This window comes from Macaca thibetana, chromosome 4, assembly GCF_024542745.1.
Source record: "Macaca thibetana thibetana isolate TM-01 chromosome 4, ASM2454274v1, whole genome shotgun sequence".
Lineage (NCBI taxonomy): Eukaryota > Metazoa > Chordata > Mammalia > Primates > Cercopithecidae > Macaca > Macaca thibetana.
The window spans coordinates 14,661,068-14,683,403 of NC_065581.1; the positions used below are offsets into that span (position 1 = coordinate 14,661,068).

The 22,336-nt window shown below is 39.8% G+C and overlaps 1 long non-coding RNA gene across 1 annotated transcript in view; it reads right to left on the reverse strand.

The window, feature by feature from the left end:
• Nucleotides 1-17,520: 17,520 nt before the first annotated feature.
• Nucleotides 17,521-22,336, reverse strand: part of LOC126953738 (uncharacterized) — a 110,056-nt gene continuing 105,240 nt past the window's right edge. Inside the window, exon 3 of the long non-coding RNA XR_007725336.1 lies at nt 17,521-17,654. This is a non-coding gene — a long non-coding RNA (uncharacterized LOC126953738). The remainder of the gene's footprint in view (nt 17,655-22,336) is intronic.

Here is a 22,336-nt window from a genome sequence, read left to right on the forward strand (position 1 = left end):
AAAAGCACATACCACCAGGCTGCAGCGTTTTTTTAATTCAACATCGTCTCTATCACAAATATTTTGTAGTTCAGTTTCTCTGTGTATAAATAAAAATACTTATAATGTTTGTCAACTATAGCTTCTATTTTGCTGGTAGACTATCACAGCTTGTTTGGATGCAATTATGAACTCTGAACGCACTACATCTAATTCCAAATATATTTCTGTTCCATAGATTTCTTAATTTAGTAATAACACTATTTTTCCCATGATTCTGCACTCCACGAAAATCTGTATTTATAGTACCTCCTCCATCTTAATTGTTGAATGTTTTAAGTAAAGTTACAAATTACAATGTTAGAGGCTATATCTTTGACAGGATGAACTTTCAAAAGCTTTCCTTTGAGTCCATGAATTGGGCTAAAAAAAAACATCAAACCATTATTTAAATGAACTGGTTTTCTCTAGAAGAAATGGATCTAAATCTGCACCGTTTAACTGTTTGTAAAATTCTTCTTCCACTGATGGAAACATTCCGTTAGTAGCTATCACTTTTCTTTCCCAATGGTCACAAGAAAGAGTGAAATTAAAATTAAGCAAAATGAATTTAGAAGAAAAAAATCACTACCTTAAAAGTCATGCTTCCGAGAGTGATATATAAACATAATTGCACATGTTAAATTATCAGCTCAATCATAATCTTCCTAAAATAGCTACTAGTTTGTGAAATCGTTTTTTCATAACAATTTGTCTTCTGCGTGTACCTGTGGCCAGTGATATGACTACAGCCACTGAGTGTATGGGAAATGCTGACAAGCGTTTCTGCAAGTTGTATATCATCATCAACATTCTTGAGAAAAGATTATTTCATACTTAATTTTTTATGAAACATGAAACATGCACTTTTTTTTTTTGCTTTGTTTTTGTTTTTTTTGTTTTTTTTTGAGACAGAGTCTTGCTCTGTCACCCTGTCACCAGGCTGGAGTGCAGTGGTACAGTCTCAGCTCACCGTAACCTCCGCCTCCCTGGTTCAAGCGATTCTCCTGCCTCAGCCTCCCGAGTAGCTGGGACTACAGGCGCCCACCACCTCACCTGGCTAATTTTTGTGTTTTTAGAAGAGACGTAATTTCACCATATTGGCCAGGCTGGGCTTGAACTCCTGGCCTTGTGATCCACCCGCCTCGGCCTCCCAAAGTGCTGAGATTACAGGCATGAGCCACTGCACCCAGCCTTAAACATGCACTTTTTTTTTTTTTTTAGCTCAATGCTGCTGAAAGGGATTTGGCTTTGCACAAAGCAAAATTAGAAAAAAATAAAAAAAGTATTATTACAATAAGGCAAACACATGGGTTATAGATGTATAATATATATTACACGACAAACTACTGAGGTAGCAACTGGAGAGCATTCAGACCATTCTGTCTGCGCTCCACAGTGGCACTTTGGACCTCTATTTCTCATGCGTGTTTCACATACACCAAACCTAAGACATCTCATGTTTCCCTGTGAAAGCAATGACTCCATGTCCTGGTGGCTCTACCATCTCTGAGAGGCAGAGGTTCGGGCCATGGACATTGGGGCCAGAGGGACAGCACCTATAACTTAGACCAGAAGGAGTTCATTGTCCCTGGCCACTGGGTTCTGAGTGAAACAGACTCTCCCTCGGAGCCCTCACCTGAAATCTCTTCATCATGTGATATTGGACATGTTACTCAACCTTAACGTGCCTCAGTTTCTTCATTTGGAAAACAAGCATGATATTTTTCATCCTTAAAAAGGCATGGAGTAGCGATACATGCTACACCATGAAGAAATCTCAAAAACATAAGGTTTAGCTAAGTGAACGAAGCCAGACACAAAAGGTAACATGTGATATGCTTTCATTTCTATGACATGTCCAGAATAGGTAAATCCACAGAAACGGGAAGCAGATTGTGGTTGCCAGGGGTAAAGGAGAGGAGAATGAGGAGTCAACTGCTTAATGGGTGTTGTAGGTTGAATTATGTTCTCCCAAAAAGATGTGTGGAAATTCTAATTGTAAGTACCTCAGAATTGGCATTATTTGGAAATAGGGTTTTATGGAGGTAATCAAGTTAAAATGAGGTCACTAGCGTGGTCCCTAATCTAATATGACTGGTGTCCTTGTAAAAAGGGGAAATTTGGACAGAGACAGATGAACAGAGGCAGAGGGAAGACAAGGTGCACACACACAGAGAGAACACCATTGAGAGATGGAGGCAGAGACTGGACTGATGCCGCAGGAAGCCAGGGCTCACCACGATTGCTGTTCACACCAGAAGCCAGGAAGAGCCGAGGAAAGATTCTACTCAGAGGCTCAGGGAGCATGGCCCTACAGACACCTTGATTTCAGACTTCCAGCCTGTAGAACTGTGAGATAATACGTTTCCACTGTTTTAAGCCACTAATACAACGAATACAGGGTTTCCTTGTGGGGGTGATGAAAATATTCTGGCACCTCACAGAAGTAGTGGTTGAACAATGTTGTGAATGTATTGCATGGTGTTGAATTGTTCACTTAAATGGTTAACTTTATGTTAAGTGGATTTCAACTCAGTAAACTCATACATGTGCACACATAAGTATCATATCATCTAGTGTGGTAGTGTGGTGTTGCAAGTATTCAATGAGTCAACTCATAGGAATTTACAACAGTCCCTGAGATACAGTAATCCCTCAATAAGTGTTAGTTAGTATTACTATTTTCAAGACTCTCTCTCCAAACTTCCCACCTCTAGCCATCAAATAATCAGATAGCAGCAACTAATTCCCTCAGCTGTTTTCCTTTTATGCAGAGCATTTTAGCTCTCTCCTGCCAGAGATAATATATAAACTTATATTTTTATATATTATATATTTGTATATTATATATATTTTTATATATTATATAAATACATATTATGTATTACATATTTATATATTATATAGTAAATATATATTATATATATAATTTTTATATGTTTTATATATTATATATATAAAGGGGAGGTTATTAAGTATTAATGTACAGGATCACAAGGTCCCACAATAGGCTGTCTGCAAGCTGAGGAGCAACGAGAACCAGTCTGAGTCCTAAAACTGAAGAACTTGGAGTCTGACGTTCAAGGGCAGGAAGCATCCAGCACTCACAGGAGAAAGACGTAGGCTGGGAGGCTGGGCCTGTCTCATCTCTTCATGTTTTTCTGCCTGCTTTACATTTGCTGGTAGCTGATTAGATGGTGCCCACTGGATTAAGGGTGGGTCTGCCTTCCCCAGCCCACTGACTCAAATGTTACTCTCTTTTGGCAACACCCTCACAGGCATACCCAGGATCAATATTGAATCCTTTAATCCAATCAAGTTGACAATCAATATTAACCATTACACCATTTAAGTACTAAGTCTGATATGTCTTCTCTTCACATCCACTGGCCCATCAAGTCATTTTCCCAAGAGTTTCACAGCCGCAAGATGAATGATACCCTGCTCACGGCCCAACCTTCTCCACCAGCTATTCAGAAACTAGCTTTGGCTAAATTTATAAAAATGGCAATAATTTCATCCCAACCCACTAGAGTCTGTGTGTGAAAATGAACCCATTTCACTACTACCAAAGGACAAGCAGTTTCAGTCATCCTCCTGCCACTAACGGGCCATTCTCTAGGCTGTGATGACAAAGCCAGCAAGGCCAGTTGCCCATGTGGAAATCAGACACCCAACCCAGGGCACTGGGTTCCAACTGAGTGGGTTTACTGTCCTCTACTTGGCTCATTACATGATGAAAAAACCCAAGTGGATGGACTGTTGATCTATTAAAATGGTTTAAGACTCAGAAGAACTAAGAATCAAGACTTTGATGCTAGAGAATTAAAAAACACAGAAAAATCACTTGAGAACTTGAATGTCTTCTTGCTTTTCACCCCACTCTTGAGAGTTACAGAAGAGAAAAATAGAGAGCTTTGCTAAATGTGGAGAAAGCAGCTTTGGAGAGATCTGGTACTTTGTACAAGTGGGAAATTGATCATAGGAGGAAAGGAAAGGAAGAAATTGCACAAGGAAACCAGAGCAATAAGAAGGAAAAACTCGAGGAGACATGTTAGACCACAGCAGCCGATTTGAATCAAGTATGACATAGATTTGGGGCAGGCATTTTTGAAAAGATATGCCTCAAATTGTATTTCACAAAATTGCTGTCAATGCCCTACAACTTGTCGTAACATGCTGCATCTTCAGGAAAACTCTTTTGTATTATTAATATTTTATTGTTTTTATAGGAGTGAGTATGTAGGAGTGAAATTGTATGGGCAAGCTCTTTACCAGGCATCGAGGTGGCAGCTCAAAGGACTAGTCTGAATGATTCCATTATAAGCTAGATGAATACTTATGCCTCAGATGCTTTCTCCTTCATAAATATTTTCTCTGGTGTCTCTGGGTTCTTCCCTATCCATTTAGGGATCAGTTAACCCTATAATCAAACACTATTGCTCAAGCCATGGAAACAGTGTTTCGCAAACAACAGCAAAAGGAAGAGAAATACATCCAACATGCTATTCTTATCACAATATTAGCAGGTTCCTGAGGAAAGACTTCTCCCTCACTTTGATCTGCTGAGATTACCAGAAAAATAGAGGCTATACTTAGAAAGAAAAAAAGAATCCTTACTATAGAATAGGCCAAGTGAGAAATTTTATGAGTCAAACAAATAATGACGATGATAAAAAGAAAAATAATTAAAATAATTGCAGCCAACATTTATGGAGCACACAGGCCAGGCCTTGCACTGAGTGGTCTATGTGATTTATCTCACATAATCCTTCCAGCCACCCTATAGCGTAAATGTCATTATCCCCATTTCACAGATGAACTAACTGAAACTCAGAAAACACTGCCAAGTTCATAAGCTATTAAGTGGAGCCAGCCCTCCGATTCAGGTTTATCTGATTCTAAAGTCCATGGTGTTAATTACAATGCTCCTTGCCAAAATGAAAGTTTTCACATGCCCAAGGTAAACGCTACCAATCCCCTCCCAGTGGATGCTTACTCTTTTTGTGGAAAGATGCAATTTTTACTGCAAACAATCTGTAGCTCACATTGCTGGCATCCCAGTACGGCCAGGTCTGCTGCCCTGGAACCAAGAGGTCATTTTCTTCTTCCTAACAACCTAAGCAAAGCACACTTGGTCTTTGGGCTTAAAAAAAAAAAGGCCAGGAGACATAAACAGGTGAATATAGTTATTGCAAAGACAAATAATAAAAATGGAGCCCCTGAATGTATTGGAAGGGAAAAAGGAGTGCCCTGCAGTCAAGACATAATTGCTAGAGAGCTAAAGAGAAGAACAAGAAGGGAGAGAAAAGCCAAAAAAAAAAAAAAACTCAAAGCACAAAATAAAGGCAGAGAAAAGTAAATGCTTTTCTTGGATAATTAAAACTGGGGTCTTACAAGATATGAAGTTAGACGCTTGGTGAATTATATGTTTCTAATTCCTCTTCCTAAGTGCCATAGGCTAGAGACAGCCTCCCAGGTATTAATGAAAAGGCCACAGCATGGTGCCCTAAATTCACTGCGGTGTGCCAAACCTAACAAAATAAGCTCCAAAAACCCAGGAAAATGGCAACGTCAATTCCTTTGATCAGTTGATTTCTTCTTAATGGCAACTGTTCTCAAACTGACATCCCTCCCCCCACCCCCACTACCAATGCCATCACACACATGCACTGCACAGCACATACACAGAGAAGGGGACAATTCTAAGAATCTTTCCTGGGGGGGTTGCCTTGTCTTTGAAAAGTGCTTTATTACTCTTAGTCAAATGTAAAACTACATCATTGTCTCGCTGCTGAACTAAGGCCTCGTGACTTGTCACACCTAGCAAGGCTGGAGCAGTTCCAACACTTAGGCCGAAATGAAGGGGCAGCCCAAGACAACAGAATCCTCCGTCTGTTTTGGGGCAGCTTTTGTTTCATTCCACATTTCTCAGGCAGGAGTCCCCCCAACCTTTTTGGCACCAGGGATCGGTTTCGTGGAAGATAGTTTCTCCATGGACCAGCTGGTGGTGGGGGATGGTTTCGGGCTGATTCAAGCGCACTGCATTTATTGTATACTTTACTTCTATTATTATTACATTGTAATATAAATTGAGATAATTATACAACTCACCATAATGTAGAATCTGTGGGAGCGAGCCCTGAGCTTGTTTTCCTGCAACTAGCTGGTCCCATGTGGGGGTGACGGGAGACAGTGACAGGTCATCAGGCGTCAGATTCTCATAAGGAGCACGCACCCTAGATCTCTCGCATGCAGTAGGGTTCACCTTCCTTTGAGAATCAAATGCTGCCACCGATCTGTCAGGAGGGGAGCTCAGGGAGTAATGCAAGCGAGGCAGACTGGCTGTAAAAACAGATGAAGCCTGGCTCACCCACCTGCCCGCCACTCACCTCCTGCTGTGTGGCTCGGTTTCTAACAGGCCACGAACTTGTACCTGTTAGTGGCTTGGGCGTTGGGGATGCCCGTTCTAAGTGGATAAAGAGCAGGGGTGTTAAAGGCCAGTACCGCTTCACACCCTGTTTCCTGATGCTGGGTCTTCCTTCCTCAGAATCTTCAAATCTCTGCACTCATCTCCTTCCAAAACTTCTCTCCAACTAGGTCTAAGGCCTGCTCAGACTCTGCTGGTGGAGATGTGAATTAGTACCATCTTTGTAGAAAGCGATTTGGCAATGTGTATCAATAATATCCTCTTCTGTGAACCACACAAAAGTACAATACATACAAAGATTTATGCACAAAAATGCTAATTACAGAATCATTTAAAACTGGAAGGAAAAAATACAGTGCCCGATTATGGGAGAATGTTTGGGTAAATAATAATCTACTTATTTATGTAAAGATATTTTTGTCATTAAAAGCAATTATAATAGGCTAAAAGTAAAAAATAGCTATGAATTCATTTACAGTATAAACTCAACTATACAAAATACCACCCACAGAATGAGGGAAAATGCTACTTGTAGTTAGCTCTGGGTGGTGGAATTATGTTTATATGCACAAGAATAAAGGAAATTATATTTTTCTCTTAGGCATGTTTTCCTTTATTGTCCAAGTTTTCTACAATGAGTATTGATTTTTTTTTTTTTTTTTTTTTTTTTGAGACAGAGTCTCACTCTGTCACCCAGGCTGGAGTACAGTGCCACAATCTTGGCTCACGGCAACCTCCGCCTCCTGGGTTCAAGCAATTCTCATGCCTCAGCCTCCTGAGTAGCTGGGATTACAGGCATGTGCCACCACACCCAGCTAGTTTTTGTATTTTTAGTAGAGGTGGGGTTTCACCATGTTGGCCAGGCTGGTCTCGAACTCCTGGCTTCAAGCCATCCACCCAGTGCCGTGAGCCACCTTGCCCGGCCAGACTGTTGGCGTCTTTTTTTTTTTTTTTTTGAGATGTAGTCTTGCTCTGTTACCCAGGCTGAAGAGCAATGGCACTATCTCGGCTCACCGCAACCTTCGCCCCCTGGTTCAAGAGATTCTCCTGTCTCAGCTTCCCGAGTAGCTGGGATTACACGCGTGCGCCACCACGCCCGGCTAATTTCTTTGTATTTTTGTAGACACAGGGTTTCACCATGTTGGCCAGGCTGATCTCGAACTCCTGACCTCAAGTGATTCAACTGCCTCGGCCTCCCAAAGTGCTGGGATTACAGGTGTGAATGGTGTCTTAAAGGCAACAAATTGCAGTATTTAAGAGTAGTCTTGAGTCAGAAGACCCCATCCCAGACACACTCTGGACTCCCCCAGAGCTGCCACTTAAGAGCTACGTGACTTTGGTCAGGCTACTTAACATCCCTAAAACCTCAGTTCCCTCAACAGTAAAATGTTGATTTTATTGATATGAGGATTAAATGGTTTAATATAGGGAAACAGTGGCACCAGGTAAATGTTCAGCAAATACCCATTTTTCTTAAACATTTATGGAGTGCCCATAGTATGCCAGGTTGAATGTCAACCTGTGGGTGGTATTTTGTATCCACCACTGTGGATACCAAGGTAACTGAAACTGGCTTCTTATTCTTGAGGGGGGAAAATAGACATGTAAAGAGATACTGTCGTTCTTCAGTATCTGTGGGTGATTGGGGCAGCATCTGTGGATACTCAAGTTCCTTAAATAAAATGGCATAGTATTTGCATATCGTCTGGGCACAGTACCCATTTATATTTTAAATTATCTCTAGATTATTTAAAATGCCTAATACAATGTAAATCGTTTCTTCTACTGTATTGTTTTTTATTTGTATTTCTCATTGTTATATTGGTTTTTTTACTGTTTGGAGGTTTGTTCCTGAATATTTGCTATCCAAGATTAGCGGAACCCATGGATGCAGAACTCACAGATACTGAGGCCAACGGTAGTCACAATTCCATGGGATAAGCTCTGCAGGGAAGAGAGAGAGGAGATTCTGCGGGAACACTGAAGAGACTCCCTAACTCTGGCAAGTCAAGAATTTTCACTGCCACTGGAATTGGAATCCCTCAAATAGTGTTAGATCCAAAGGTCACTTCATCTTCATATATTTTAAGTGACTCAGTGAGAAGTGAGTGTCTATCTGCAGGGTAACTGGCCCCATAGGAAGGAGGTGGCAGCCACCTTTGATCTTGTCTCTAGAACATTCTGTAATTTGCAGATTGCGCTCATCTGCACCATCCCAATTTATTCTCACAGGACACCTATAAGACTAGTGATTTTTCATTATGGCTTGGAGAGGTAAAGTGGGCTGAAGGTCACTCAACTGAATAAAGAACAAAGATAAGACACAAACCTGGGTGCTGTGGGAGAGAACTTGACGTCAGCAGAGATGCTACTGAAAGGACTTCTCTGTCAGAAGATGCTCATGTTTTCATTCATTCCACAATTTCTACTACTGTTTTAGAAATGGGGTCACAGGAGGAAGAGGAAGGGGGAACTAAAGAAGATCTAAAAAGGGAATTGTAAGCAAGCCAAACCTATGTTTGTCTACACAGTAACATTACGATCTGAAAGATATGTTCTCTGGAAACATCCTATTTGACAAATGAATCTTCCACACTGTGATGGGGGCAAAAGGGCGTTGGTGCCCCAGTGAACTGGTAGACAGTTGGAGAAGGCCAGACAAGAGAAAGAGTTTGGACAAGCTACCCCTAAAAATTCAACCTTGATGCAGGAATTCTGCAATGAGGCACAGGCTACTTACTTCCTGACCGAAGGATCATTGATCCTATACTTCTTCATACCTCCTAACTCAGGCTTGTAACTGCTGACTACCTTTGAACCTATCATTCATCCCTGAGAGTTTCTTATGTGCACAGAGCTATTGAGAAGTAGCACTGCAGTCTAAATAAAATAGCAATGAACTTGGAGACCAGTGACCTGAGATCAAATGTAGTTCAACTATTTATTAGTTGCGTGACTTAACAAATAGCTTTCCCTTCTCTGGGCTTTAGCTTTCTCTTTCATAACATTGAAATAATAATGCCTACCTCTTAAGGTTGTTGGGAGATTAGAGGAAATGCATTGTGTAATTTGAAGCACTCAGCAAAATGATTTGGCTCGTAAATAATATTACTCGCTTTTCTGAATAAAATAATAGATTCTTGGCGACACTTAAAACTACATCATCGGCCAGACGCAGTGGCTCATGCCTGTGACTCCAGCACTTTGGGAGGCCGAGGCAGGTGGATCACCTGAGGTCGAGACCAGCCTGACCAACATGGAGAAACCCCATCTACTAAAAATACCAAATTAGCCGGGCGTGGTGGCACATTCCTGTATTCCCAGCTACTCGGGAGGCTAAGGCAGGAGAATCGTTTGAACCCGGGAGGCGGAGGCTGCGGTGAGCTGAGATGACGCCTTCGCACTCCGGCCCGGACAACAAGAATGAAACTCTGTCCCCCCGCCAAAAGAAAAAAAAGAAAGAAAGAAAGAAAAAACTACGTAATCAGCATCGCAGATGAGTCATGTGTCAAGGGTTACATGTTCCTGGCTGCTCAGCACAAGCTAGTCAGTTGGATCATTGCGAAAGCCACTAACAGACATTTTCCACTGGAATTGGCATTACCATAAAAGGAAGAGTTTCCTTTTTATTCAACTCCCATGGCCTTCACCCAACTAGATGGATTAATCCACTGTTTTGAACATCTAGGTCAATAATTATCGTCATAGAAAATTGAAAGCTGCCATAGGATAAAAATAAATCCCTACTAAAACCTACATTTCTGTATAGAATCTGTGATCCTGTGAATTGCTCTTGATCAACACATTCTTCCATTGCCAAAATGGGCCTTCTTCATACAATAACAGCCAAGCAGACGCTTAACGATTTCACCAACCATGATTCTGTGAAGTGATTGTCATGAGTGATGAAATATGATTAGCAAATTACAGCTCTGGTGTTTTATTTTAAGAGAATATAAAAAAAAATGAATGGATTGAGCTGTTTTGCATTTTTCAGTGGAATCATTTAAGAGGAGTGGGTAATGGAGAACTCAACACTGATGGCTAAAAGAAAAGGCACAAATAATTTTGCCACTTCACAACCTATCAACATAATTCATCTTTGTCTCCTGTCCTGAACTGTTGTGTAATGTTGCTGCTACGTGGTTAAACAGCTGCTATTTATTTCTGGCATCTTTAATTTAATTCTGGATAAACTGACCTGAAATTTTAAAAAGTTATTATATATCTTTCTTTCCCTTTTTTTTTTTTTTTTTTTTTCCTTGAGGTGGAGTTTGTTCTTGTCTGCCAGGCTGGAGCGCAATGGCACAATCATGGCTCACTGCAACCTCCGCCTCCCAGGTTCAAGCAATTCTCCTGCCTCAGCCTCCCGAGTCACTGGGATTACAAGCGCCTACCACAATGCCCAGCTAATCTTTTTTTGCGTGTGTATTTTTAGTAGAGACTGGGTTTTGCCATGTTGGCCAGGCTGGTCTTGAACTCCTGACCTCAGGTGATCTGCCCGCCTTGGTTGCCCTCCCAAAGTGCTGGGATTACAGGCATGAGCCGCCACACCTGGCCAATTATTCTATATCTAAATGTGTAAAAATGACAGCCTCATCATGAAGTTTCACATTGTGTTTTCTTTGTAAATTAGGTCACTTATAACAATATCTCTGGGACTTGAGCAATGAACTAAACTCCTCCTGTAGGTACAGGATGTTCCCTGTCTTAAATCACATCTGCTTTACAATGAACTATATTGTTCAGGGTTCTTGGAAATCCTGTCCAAAATAAAGATGTGTTTCTACTTTCAAATATCTTATATTGATAACAATAGTGCTTTGGAATTGCTAACTTTTTTATGTCTTCAAATCCTAGGCTTATCATTGTTATATCTCTCCCACAGAGTTGGCAGTCAAGCAAAATTCCATACAGCCTCTTTTATTTTCCCATTGATACCACTATAAAATTAGAGGCACATTCCTATGGAAATAAAGTTGGCTGTGAAATGTAATTTGAAAATACGTTTAAGAATGCAGCATGCATTTTAAGCACATATTTCAAAAAGTAAAGATAATTTTTGTTAAATAATATATTCAAAATAGCTATACAATAAGGGAGAGAGTACTGGACTTGGGCTTAAATGCAGGCTCTACTGTTTACCAGACATGAGATTCTGAGCAAGTCGTTTACTCTTGCAGAGGTAAAATATTTTTAAAAAATAAAACTAAGAATGTTTACTTTATAAGCACAAGGATTAAGGGACCCAGTAATACAGTATCTGATCTATAATATGGATTTAGTAAAGATTACTTAAATTTAATAAATGATGAAAAATAAACTTCAAAAATAAAGTGCTGGAGCTACCATTTGGCAGTTTTTTACATGAAATGCTAGCACGGATAAAAAATACAAAATGGTTTTGAGTTTCTGAATATTTTCAGTTACAAGTCTCACATTGTCCATACTTTTCAAAATCTTCATTGATAGATTCCAAATTATACATATCATCCAAAAGTATACAAAATTAAATATTTCAGAAAAACATAATACTGATGATGAAAGTTTTTCATGATTATTGAATTGATAATTTTTGAGCTTGGATTCAAACCCAGGTCCAGTTAGGGTGACTATCCATCCTGCTTTGCCTGAAACTGCCCCAGTTTATGCCTCTCATCCTGGCATAAGTATTCATTGTGCCCCTTTCACTCTCAAACTGTCTCTGTGTGGATGACAAACATGTGGCCCTTCAACCCATAAATCTACCTCTAAAAGAGAATCCATTACCTACCATCGGTTTAAAGTCCTCCATCTCTCTGTTTCTCTTCATTATCAGTTATTCTTAGAAAGTATTAGTTTCTTTTTTGCAATTTATTTTACTTTTCTCTCTTATTTTACCAACTGAATTTTTGTAGAAACATCCCTCCCAAGTGTGTTAAATTTCGTATTTGAAATTAGACTGCATAGTTTTTTGTCTTAAATATAAATTTAAGAAAAATTTATATATATTTATATTATATATTATTATATTATATATTTATATATTACACATATAACCTAATTATATATTACATACATAATCTAATGATATAATATATATAATTATATATTATATATAATTATATATTATATGTAATTATATAATGTAATTATACAGTTATAATTATATATAATTATATAATATAATAATATGCATTATATAATTATATATTATATATAATATATGAGAGATATATTATAGATCATATTGTATTATATTACTTATATAACACATAATATAATATACAGAAGATATTACATATTAAATATATATTATATTTTATATATTTTTATATTATAATATATTCTATTTATGTATATAGAATATAATGTATATGTATATATAATGTTATGTATATTCTATATACATAAATAGAATATATTATAATATAAAAATATAATATACAATATAATATATATTTAATATGTAATATCTTCTATATATTATAACATTATATTCTATATCAATATATTCTATATATTATATAATATATTCTATATCTATATAATATATTCTATATATTATAACATTATATTCTATAACATAGAATATAACGTTATATTCTATATCTATAATTTTTGAGCCTGGATTCAAACCCAAGTCCAGTTGGGGTGACTACACTAATATAAAACATAGAATTTTATGTTACCAAGAATGTGTACTAGTGAGTCAAAATGAAACTAGAGTAGTAATGCTACCTTTTAAAAACTTTGACGAACAAGGTGATTGTGTTTGAATTCTGTTCTGTACATCTCTTAAAATCACTTAAATGTGAGCGTAGATGCAGAAGGAAACATTATTCAAACAAGTGGAGTTTAGTAAAATTTCACTAGTTTGAAATCCAACAATTTGGAATTTGAGATCATTTAGACAGGATCTGAATTTAAGTTCACCCTTTCTTAAGAAGTCATTTCTTTCTGACAGTGTAAAGAAATATTTTAAATAAGATTTTAGAGCCAAATATTTAAGAGATCAAACTCAATATTGTAAAAATTTACAAAAGAAAAAGACACGACTTAGCCCAATTTAATTTATAGCATGAACTTGAAAGTTATTTGATTATCTATTACACAAGTCTGTAATTCAGACTGTTCCTTGAATTAGAAGGTCTACTGAGACGTGAGGGTAAACTCCATAGTTTAGCTATTCCACACCCATCTCCACTTACTTCTCTCTTGCAAAGCAAAGACATGCTTCCTGCTTGCTTTACAGCTAGTCATGACCAGGTCTTACCCAAGTCACTGGAGGGGAGAAAGGGAAAGGGAAGGGTACTGGGTCTTTTGAGATTTGCTTTCATGATAAAGGAAACAGACATGGCTGGTGCTGCCTGTTCCCCGCACTGCCTGCCTTGAACGTTTGGAGCTGCGACTGCCATATTGCAAACATGAAGGAAGGGCCAAGAGCACTGCAGAGACTCCAACTCTGATAACATAGAACAGATAAACCAATACCAGCCGCTGCCTCCCTCCAAACTCTCCCTACAGGAGAAAAATAAACCCTTATTTGTTTAAGCTGGGCAGGATTTTCTGTTGCTTGGGACCAAATGCATTCTGAACTAACACAACAGCTTAGTGGGGCCAGGTTTCGATGTGATATTGGCACCTACAGAGGAGAAGCTAAGGCAAACCCACGTACAGACTGCAAGCCGGCACCTTCTGTCAGAGCCTAGATGGAAGTAACACTGACTCTAGAGTAGACTCCAGCACAGGCAGACAAGCACAGGGCAAGGGCCTCGGCACTAGCAAAGGTCAAGAATTAAGCAGCAAGAAACCTTGCCGAGATGAGCCTGTTTTATTTTAAATTGATGTTTTGCATCCTGCTAAGTGATGTGGTTTCTTTCCAGTATTAAAATAAGAAACAGTTCCTCCTGAATCGATTTTGCCTTTTTATTTTATTTCAGTTTTAATTTTGAAGTAAATATTCCCAGAACCTCAGGCAAAGCTATATTCAAATATGAATGTTGAATCTGTTCCAGATGTAATTTTTTAAAATTATGAACTGCTATTTAATGGAGTAGCAGGTTCTAGAGTTGGAATGCCTTGTCCTCAAGCCTACCTCTACCACATACCAATGCTATGAACCTGGACTTGAATTTCTGTGCCTTAGTTTTCTCATCTGTAAAATGGGAGGAAACAGAGAACCACCCTAATAAAGTAATTGTGATAAATAACTAAGATGTACACTATTGAAAACAGTAAATGGACAGTGCTGAGAACAGTGCATGGAGCACTAACCACTTGATAAATATTAGGCATGATTATGGGTATTTAAAAGTCCATTCTACTTATATACGAACACATATAGACTATGCATATACATATGTGTTTATATGTATACAATCATTTATATTTTACTTTATATTCTCAAGTAAAACATGGAATAATTTTGAAATTTCATCCTCTAATCCTTTAGATGCCCCAAATGTAAACCCAAGCAACCCCCTAGTGAATGAGTTGTCCTTAATCTCTTCTGCCTCTATTTTTTAAGTTCTGTGTCTATCCTCATTTGGTTAAGATTTGTGAGACGGAACTCTGAAAACCATTTACCCTTATTTTCATGGAACCTTGAAAGAATACAGACCCTTGGTTAAAAGTCCTCTCAAGCAAGCCTTCTTCAGCATCAACTGTTAGTACTTCTCCATACCACCAATTAGCAAACATACGTTTTGCATTTTGTTTGGTTGATTTTTGCCTTTTCATCCTTACTCGACTTGCAAAATTGTAGCCTATGTCTGTTTCTGGGAGTCTTCATCTGGTAAGAATGGGAATTCTTACCATTTCCATGTTTCTTGTTTGTTTTGTTTTGTTTTTGAGGTGGAGTCTCACTCTGTTGCCCAGGCTAGAGTGCAATGGCGTGATCTCGGCTCACTGCAACCTCCCCTTCCCAGGTTCAAGCAATTCTCCTGCCTCAGCCTCCCAAGTTGCTGGGATTACAGGTGCCCACCACAATGCCCGGCTAATTTTTGTATTTTTAGTAGAGACAGAGTTTCACCATGTTGGTCAGGCTGGTCTTGAACTCCTGACCTCAGGTGATCCACCCGCCTCAGCCTCCCAAAGTGCTGAGATTACAGGCATGAGCCACCGCACCCAACCATTTCCATGTTTAAATGCATGAACTGTTCTTTTGCACATCCCAGCCACTTGCCTTTCCACATATTTTACATATTGTTGTTTTGTCTTTAGAGCACCTAAGAATTCCCAGTTTTTCTTTCCTTTGGTGAAAATGGCTTCTCCTTCCCCATTCATAACAGCTTGTTCCAAATAGCTAGCACCCCTCCACCTCCTCTCCCCACCAACGTGCCACCCGGTGTTTCAGGCTTCCTGAAGCCTGCCATGTCTGCCCAGCTCCTTCTTGCATCCCAGCGTTTAGAATCCTGAGTGCTTCCACTGCACGATCGCTATCTTCCAAATTGCCTTCCTGTGCTGCCGCCTCCCCCGGACTCCTCAGCCGTGGTCAGTGTCGGGTCTAAAAGACCTGTCCCCTTGCTGGTTTCCCTATCTCCCACATTAAAAAGTTGTCATCCTCACATTTCACTTGTCAGCAACATGATGCATGAATCAGATATTTCCTTTTACTCTTTCATCTTTGCAGCACGTTAAGAATTAGTGTCTAATGACACAGAGGTGAAAAGTTAATGGAAATTTAATTGAAAAAACTACCATCCCAGCAGGAATTGAACCTGGTGGCCTCAGCACAGGAGGCAGATATTTCATCCACTAGGCTTCGGAGTTTGGTTTAGCATATAGGATATAGGTATCACTTTGGTAAACAGATAATTCCCATATTTTCCCAGCATTACTTTGGTCAACAGAATGAAGAAAAGAGTGGATTCCAATTTAAATGTCAGGGCTATCTACTTTAAGGATTCTGAACAGGGGAATTTTAATGAAAATAGGATTTAATTTCCTGTAAATGTTTGAGTTCTTCAACCCTAATATATAGAAATAATGAATATTTATGCATGTGAAACACTTCTTCTCAGCAGCATTTAGTTAGACATACCCAAAGGAACTCCGGGAGAATTTTTTCAGGTATAATGAGTTACACCTCAGATTTTTCTAGAGAAAATTACAGTACCTACTTTCGTTCCTTTCTTTCACATGGTTCACCAGAAGCCTAAGTCATATGGAGAAATGTACACAAGGTATACAGTTACAATGATTCAACAGAGTAGAAGCCTGCAGGAATTTAGACCATTGGCCTGTCATGATGTGTTTTTATTTTAAAAATAAATTAAGCTTAACCAAGGTCTTATATCCAGATTAGCCTGGAGTTTTCACTCAATCTGCGATACTTAAGATAGATGAGGTTTCCTGAGCGAAGTGGGAGCCTTCCAGTGTTCCAGAACATGGCAAGGTTGGAAGGGATTATTTACCTTCAACTCTGTGTTTGCTCTCAGTACTTTGCTATTTACTTGTGCCTAGGTAAGTGGCCATATGCATTGCAACATGTAACTTTAACTAAATTAACTCTCAAATCAAAAAAAAAAAAAAAAAAAAAACTGTAAAAGAGTCACAGAGGCCAAGCGCAGTGGCTCAGGCCTATAATCCCAGCACTTTGGGAGGCCGAGGTAGGCGGATCAGCTGAGGTCAGGAGTTCAAGACCAGCCTGATCAAACATGGTGAAACCCCATCTCTACTAAAAATACAAAAAAAACTGGCTGGGTGTGGTGGCAGGCACCTATAATTCCAGCTACTTGGGAGGCTGAGGCAGGAGAATCGCTTGAACTTGGGAGGCAGAGGTTTCAGTGAGCTGAGATCATGCCATTGCACTCCAGCCTGGGCAACAAGAGTGAAACTCCGTCTCAAAAAAAAAAAAAGATTCACAGAAAGAAACCACATGTCCAAAATACTGCAAGTACTACAAACCCAAGCAAACAATGAGAAAATGGCAAGGCCAACACTTCTCACACACTCAGACAAATTCCTTATCACTTATGTTAAAAAAGGCAGGAAAAGATATAAAACACTGAAGATTTTACTTTCCAAACGTCAGCCAATAAAAAAACTCTCTAATTTAAAAAAAAAACTTACATAAAATTAGCCATGCGTGATAGCATGTGCCTGTAATCCCATCCACTCGGAAGGCTGAAGCATGAGAATCCTTTGAACCCAGGAGGCGGAGGTTGTGGTGAGCTGAGATCGCATTACTGCACTCCAGACTGGGAAACACAGCGAGATCCTGTCTCAAAATAATAATAATAATAATAATAATAATAAAACGTATTTAAAATAAGGACTTATACTCACAATAGTTAATAATGAACCTTGCATTAAGTATCTATTGTGACCTGAGATATAAGCTAGTGATGGTATGAAATCATCAACTAGCAAAACATCAAAAGAGAAGCATACGGAACGTGAAAGCAATTACATACAGTGTTTCTATGCTTAAAGTCATATGATATCCAATCAAGGATTTATGAAACTTTACTAAGCTTAATGATAAAAATAATACATATGGTTTTTGAATTGTTAATAAAAATTACATTTCTATTTTTATTTCATCTCCATTCATTATATTAAGACAATATGCTAAAATAGAGTCCTAAGATGTTGGATCAAAACAGTTTCCAGGTTTCTTCTCTATGGAGGATGTAGTAGCAGAAATCTTTTTTCAGGAATCTGAGTCTTTTAATTTTTCCTAATGACTTGTCTAAGAACTCGGTACTGGCTGGGAGCAGTGGCTCATGCCTGTAATCCCAGTACTTTGGGAGGCTGCGGCGGGCAGATCACTTGAGGTCAGGAGTTTGAGACCAGCCTGGCCAACATAGTGAAACCCTGTCTCTACCAAAAATACAAAAATTAGCTGGGCATTGTGGTGTGCACCTGTAGTCCTAGCTACTAGGGAGGCTGAGGCATAAGAATCTCTTGAACCTGGGAGGCGCAAGTTGCAGTGAGCTGAGATCACACCACTGCACTCCAGCCTGGGCAACAGAGCAAGACTCCGTCTCAAAAACAAACAAACAAATAAACAACTCAGCACTACATTCGCTATTCATGCCTTTAGATCTATATATAAATCCCTTGCCTTTCTTGATAGCCCATCCATTTGGTTTAGCAGTTAACAGTATATCTAGAATCAGGCAGGCCTATGGGAATCTCTGCTCTACCATTTGCTAGCTGGATGACTTTGGAAAGTTATAAACTCTCTGAACTTCAGTTTCCTCATTCGCAAAATAGAAATAACAATACCCATCTACAGACCAAAACAAAGCACGTAAAGCCCTTGGCACAGTGCTCAGGTATGTGGTAGGAACCCATTAAATGTCAGCTATGATTGCCAGTATTATTATTATTATCATTGTCATCCACCTTCAGGCAGTCAGCTTTCCAGCTACATTGAAGCCCTCACCATCTCCTTACCTGCTTTCGATCACTCATCCTGAACACCTTTCTCTCAGCTATACATGGTCAAATACTGTCTGTGCTTTCCTATCCATTTATTTATTTATTTAGACAGGGTCTTGCACTGTCGCCCAGGCTGGAGTGCAGTGGCACGATCTTGGCTCACTGCAGCCTTGACTTCCTGGGCTCAAGCTATCCTCCCACCTCTGCCTCCCAAGTAACTGGGGCTACAGGCACATGCCACCACACCCAGCTAATTTTGTTTATTGTTTGTAGAGTCGATGCCTCACTATGTTCCCCAGACTGCTCTCGAACTCCTGGACTCAAGTAATCCTCCTGCCTCAGCCTCTCAAAGTGCTGGGATTACACATGTGAGCCACTGCACCCGGCCCTGTCCTCTCAGCTCACTGCAACCTCTGCCTCCCAGGTTCAAACAGTCCTCCCACTTCAGCCTCCCAAGTAACTGGGACTACAGGCATGCACCACCATGCCCGGCTAATTTTTGTATTTTTGTAGAGACGGGGTTTCACCGTGTTGCCCAGGGTGGTCTCGAACTCCTAAGCTCAGGCGATCCACCCGCCTCAGCTCCCTAAAGTGCTAGAATTACAGGAGTGAGCCAGCTTGCCCAGCCCCTGTCCATTTTAAATACTACCTGCTCTATTAAGTCTTCTCTAATACTGCCAAGCCAGAAGCAACTTTCTCCTCCACATGCAAATAACACTTTATTTGCATACCTTCTGTGGAGCTTATTGTTTTTTGTGTATAACATATGCAACATACATATGAATCATTGGCCTATAGGTTGTACTCCTTCCTAGAGAGTTTCCTGAGGATGTGGATCACTTTCTATTCATATGTGTCCTTTCCAAAGTGTTCAGCATTGAGCCTTGCCCTTTGTGACAATCAATAAATATGAGTCGAATTCATTAATTAATATTTCTGCCCACTCAGTGCAAAACGTTTGCTCTATGGCAAAGGACAGGCAATGAGGAGGGTCATGGGGTAATCAATATCTCAATCTTCGTGTCCCCAATCCCTGTCACATGTTACAGAAAATAAAGTGATACAATGTTTACTTAGACGTGAGTGTGAAACTTCCTTCCCTTTTCCCTCCCTGCCATTAACTTGGCAGCCTTGAGGAAGTCATTACCCATTCTAGGCGGCAGCGACCTCATGGATGAAAATAGGAAGTTGGGTCAAATATCTAAGGACTCTTCTGTTTGTAAAATCCAGCATCTCATACTTCAGACAATGTCTTACTCCCTGATATGGTTTGGATGTCTGCCCCCTCCAAATCTCAAGTTGACCTCCAACGCGGGAGGTGGGGTCTGGTGGGAGGTATTGAATCATGGGGGCAGACTACTTATGGCTTAGTACCATACCCTTGGGGATGAGTGAGTTCTCGCTCTGAGTTCACAAGAGAACTGATTATTTAAAAGAGTGTGGCACTTCCCCTCTCTTTCTCTTGCTCCCACTCCCATCATATGACACACCTGTTCCTTTTCACCTTCCACCATGATTGAAAGCCTCCTGAGGCCTCACTAGAAGTCAAGCAGATGCCAGTACCATGCTTCCAGTACAGTCTGCAGAACCATGAGCCAATTAAATCTCTTTTATTTATAAGCTACCCAGTTTCAGGCATTCCTTTATAGCAATGCAAAATGGACTCGCACACACACACAGAGACAAAGGTTTGTAGGAGGGAGCAGAAGCATCAAAGCCACTGAGAGAACAAGTGGGATCCAAGAGTCAAGGTTGATTCCAGGAAACAATAGAAAGATGTACATGAGGAGCAAAGGGTTGGTTAAATGTGAAGTCAGACCTAGGGGAAAACCCATCAGGCCAAGAACAAGATCCCCAATGGATGCTGGAACATGAATGGGCATTAGTCAGGGTTAGGCAAAAACAAACAGCAACAACAACAAAACATAGTCCACATCAGCTAGTTCAACCAAGAAAATTTAATATGGGGCTCTTGCTGCAAAGGTATCAAAAAAAGATAAGCGTGTGAGGTAATGCATATGTTAATTAGCTTGATTTAGCCATTCCACAATGCATACAAATATTAAAACATCATGTTGTATGCCATAAATACATATGAGTTTTATTTGTCAATTTTAATTTTTTAAACACACACACATACACACACACACAAAACCCAAATGAGATTGTAAGGCAGCCCATAGATTGGCGATGTCAAAAAGTCACAACTTGTTCTAGGACTCAGGAAATAAAGGCAGAAGTTGATGTTACCCATGCCCACATCTGGGCTGGTCCAGCAGGAGGGATTGTTCCGTAACAGCTAGAACCACAGATGAGACTCAGCTACCCACAAATACACTCTCCCAAGCAGGAAACAAGAGGGATAAATACCTTGCCTTCTCCCATTTTCCTACCTTCCTATGACTCTCATGGCCAAACCCACCTGTAAAACCCTTGGCAAGACTGTTTGGGAATGGGGTCTATAGGGGTTAGCTTCATGAAGTAAAAAACAGCAGGGGAAATCAGAAAAAGCTCAGAGAGAAAATAAACAACTAACCAACCCAGAGGGTGTTGGTGGTAGCTTCCGAGAGGATTTTTTTCCGGAATGGGATTTTTTTTTTTTTTTTTTTTTTTTGAGACAAAGTCTCACTTTGTCGCCCCTGATGGAGTGCAGTGGGGCAATCTCGGCTTACTGCAACCTCCGCCTCAAGGGTTCAAGCGATTCTCCTGTCTCCGCCTCCTGAGTAGCTGGGATTACAGACATGAGCCACCACGCCAGGCTAATATTTGTATTTTCAGTAGAGGTGGGATTTCACCATGTTGGCCAAGCTGGTCTCAAACTCCTGACCTCAAGTGATCCACCCGCCTCAGCCTCCCAAAGTGCTGGGATTACAGGTGTGAGCCACCGTAGGCATGCATGGGGCCTGCTGGTCTGGGACTTCTTTGAGGTTCCCGCCCCCAGCTGCTGCCATCACACCTTGCTGTCAAGTATGGATGCCTTGGGGGTAACTAAGAAGAGGTGTGCTGACAAATGGCTGGGCCGGATAAAATGGAGTTTAGATGTAAAGACTCTGTTATATATACACTCAGTTGTGTAAATTCAAGAATTCTCCCCAAGATGCTTTTTAATGTGTTAAATTTACTTGTAAGTAGCGCTTTTCTGGCTTAGTGCATCCCAGACTAGATTATTAGCCTTGTTTTTCCAAAAGGACATTGAGTTCATTGGCTTAAACAGTTTAACACCCCCATGTAAACTATTAATTTAGCTTTAACAGTAAAAACATATTCCAAAAGAAATATAAAGTCCAACAGTGTTTTCCTGCTGAGTACTGAAAAACAAGCTTCCTTTTTTTCTTTTCCTTTTCTTATATTTCATAACAACATTCATTGACTTACAGCTGTCATTTGTGAAACATACAGTAAAATGACACCAGATGCATATTTAAGTTATACAAATTTAACTATGTATATTGCAGGGAGAAAAACAGAGAGAGAAGCACACAGGGTCAGCATAAGGAGAGAGAGGAGAGGGAA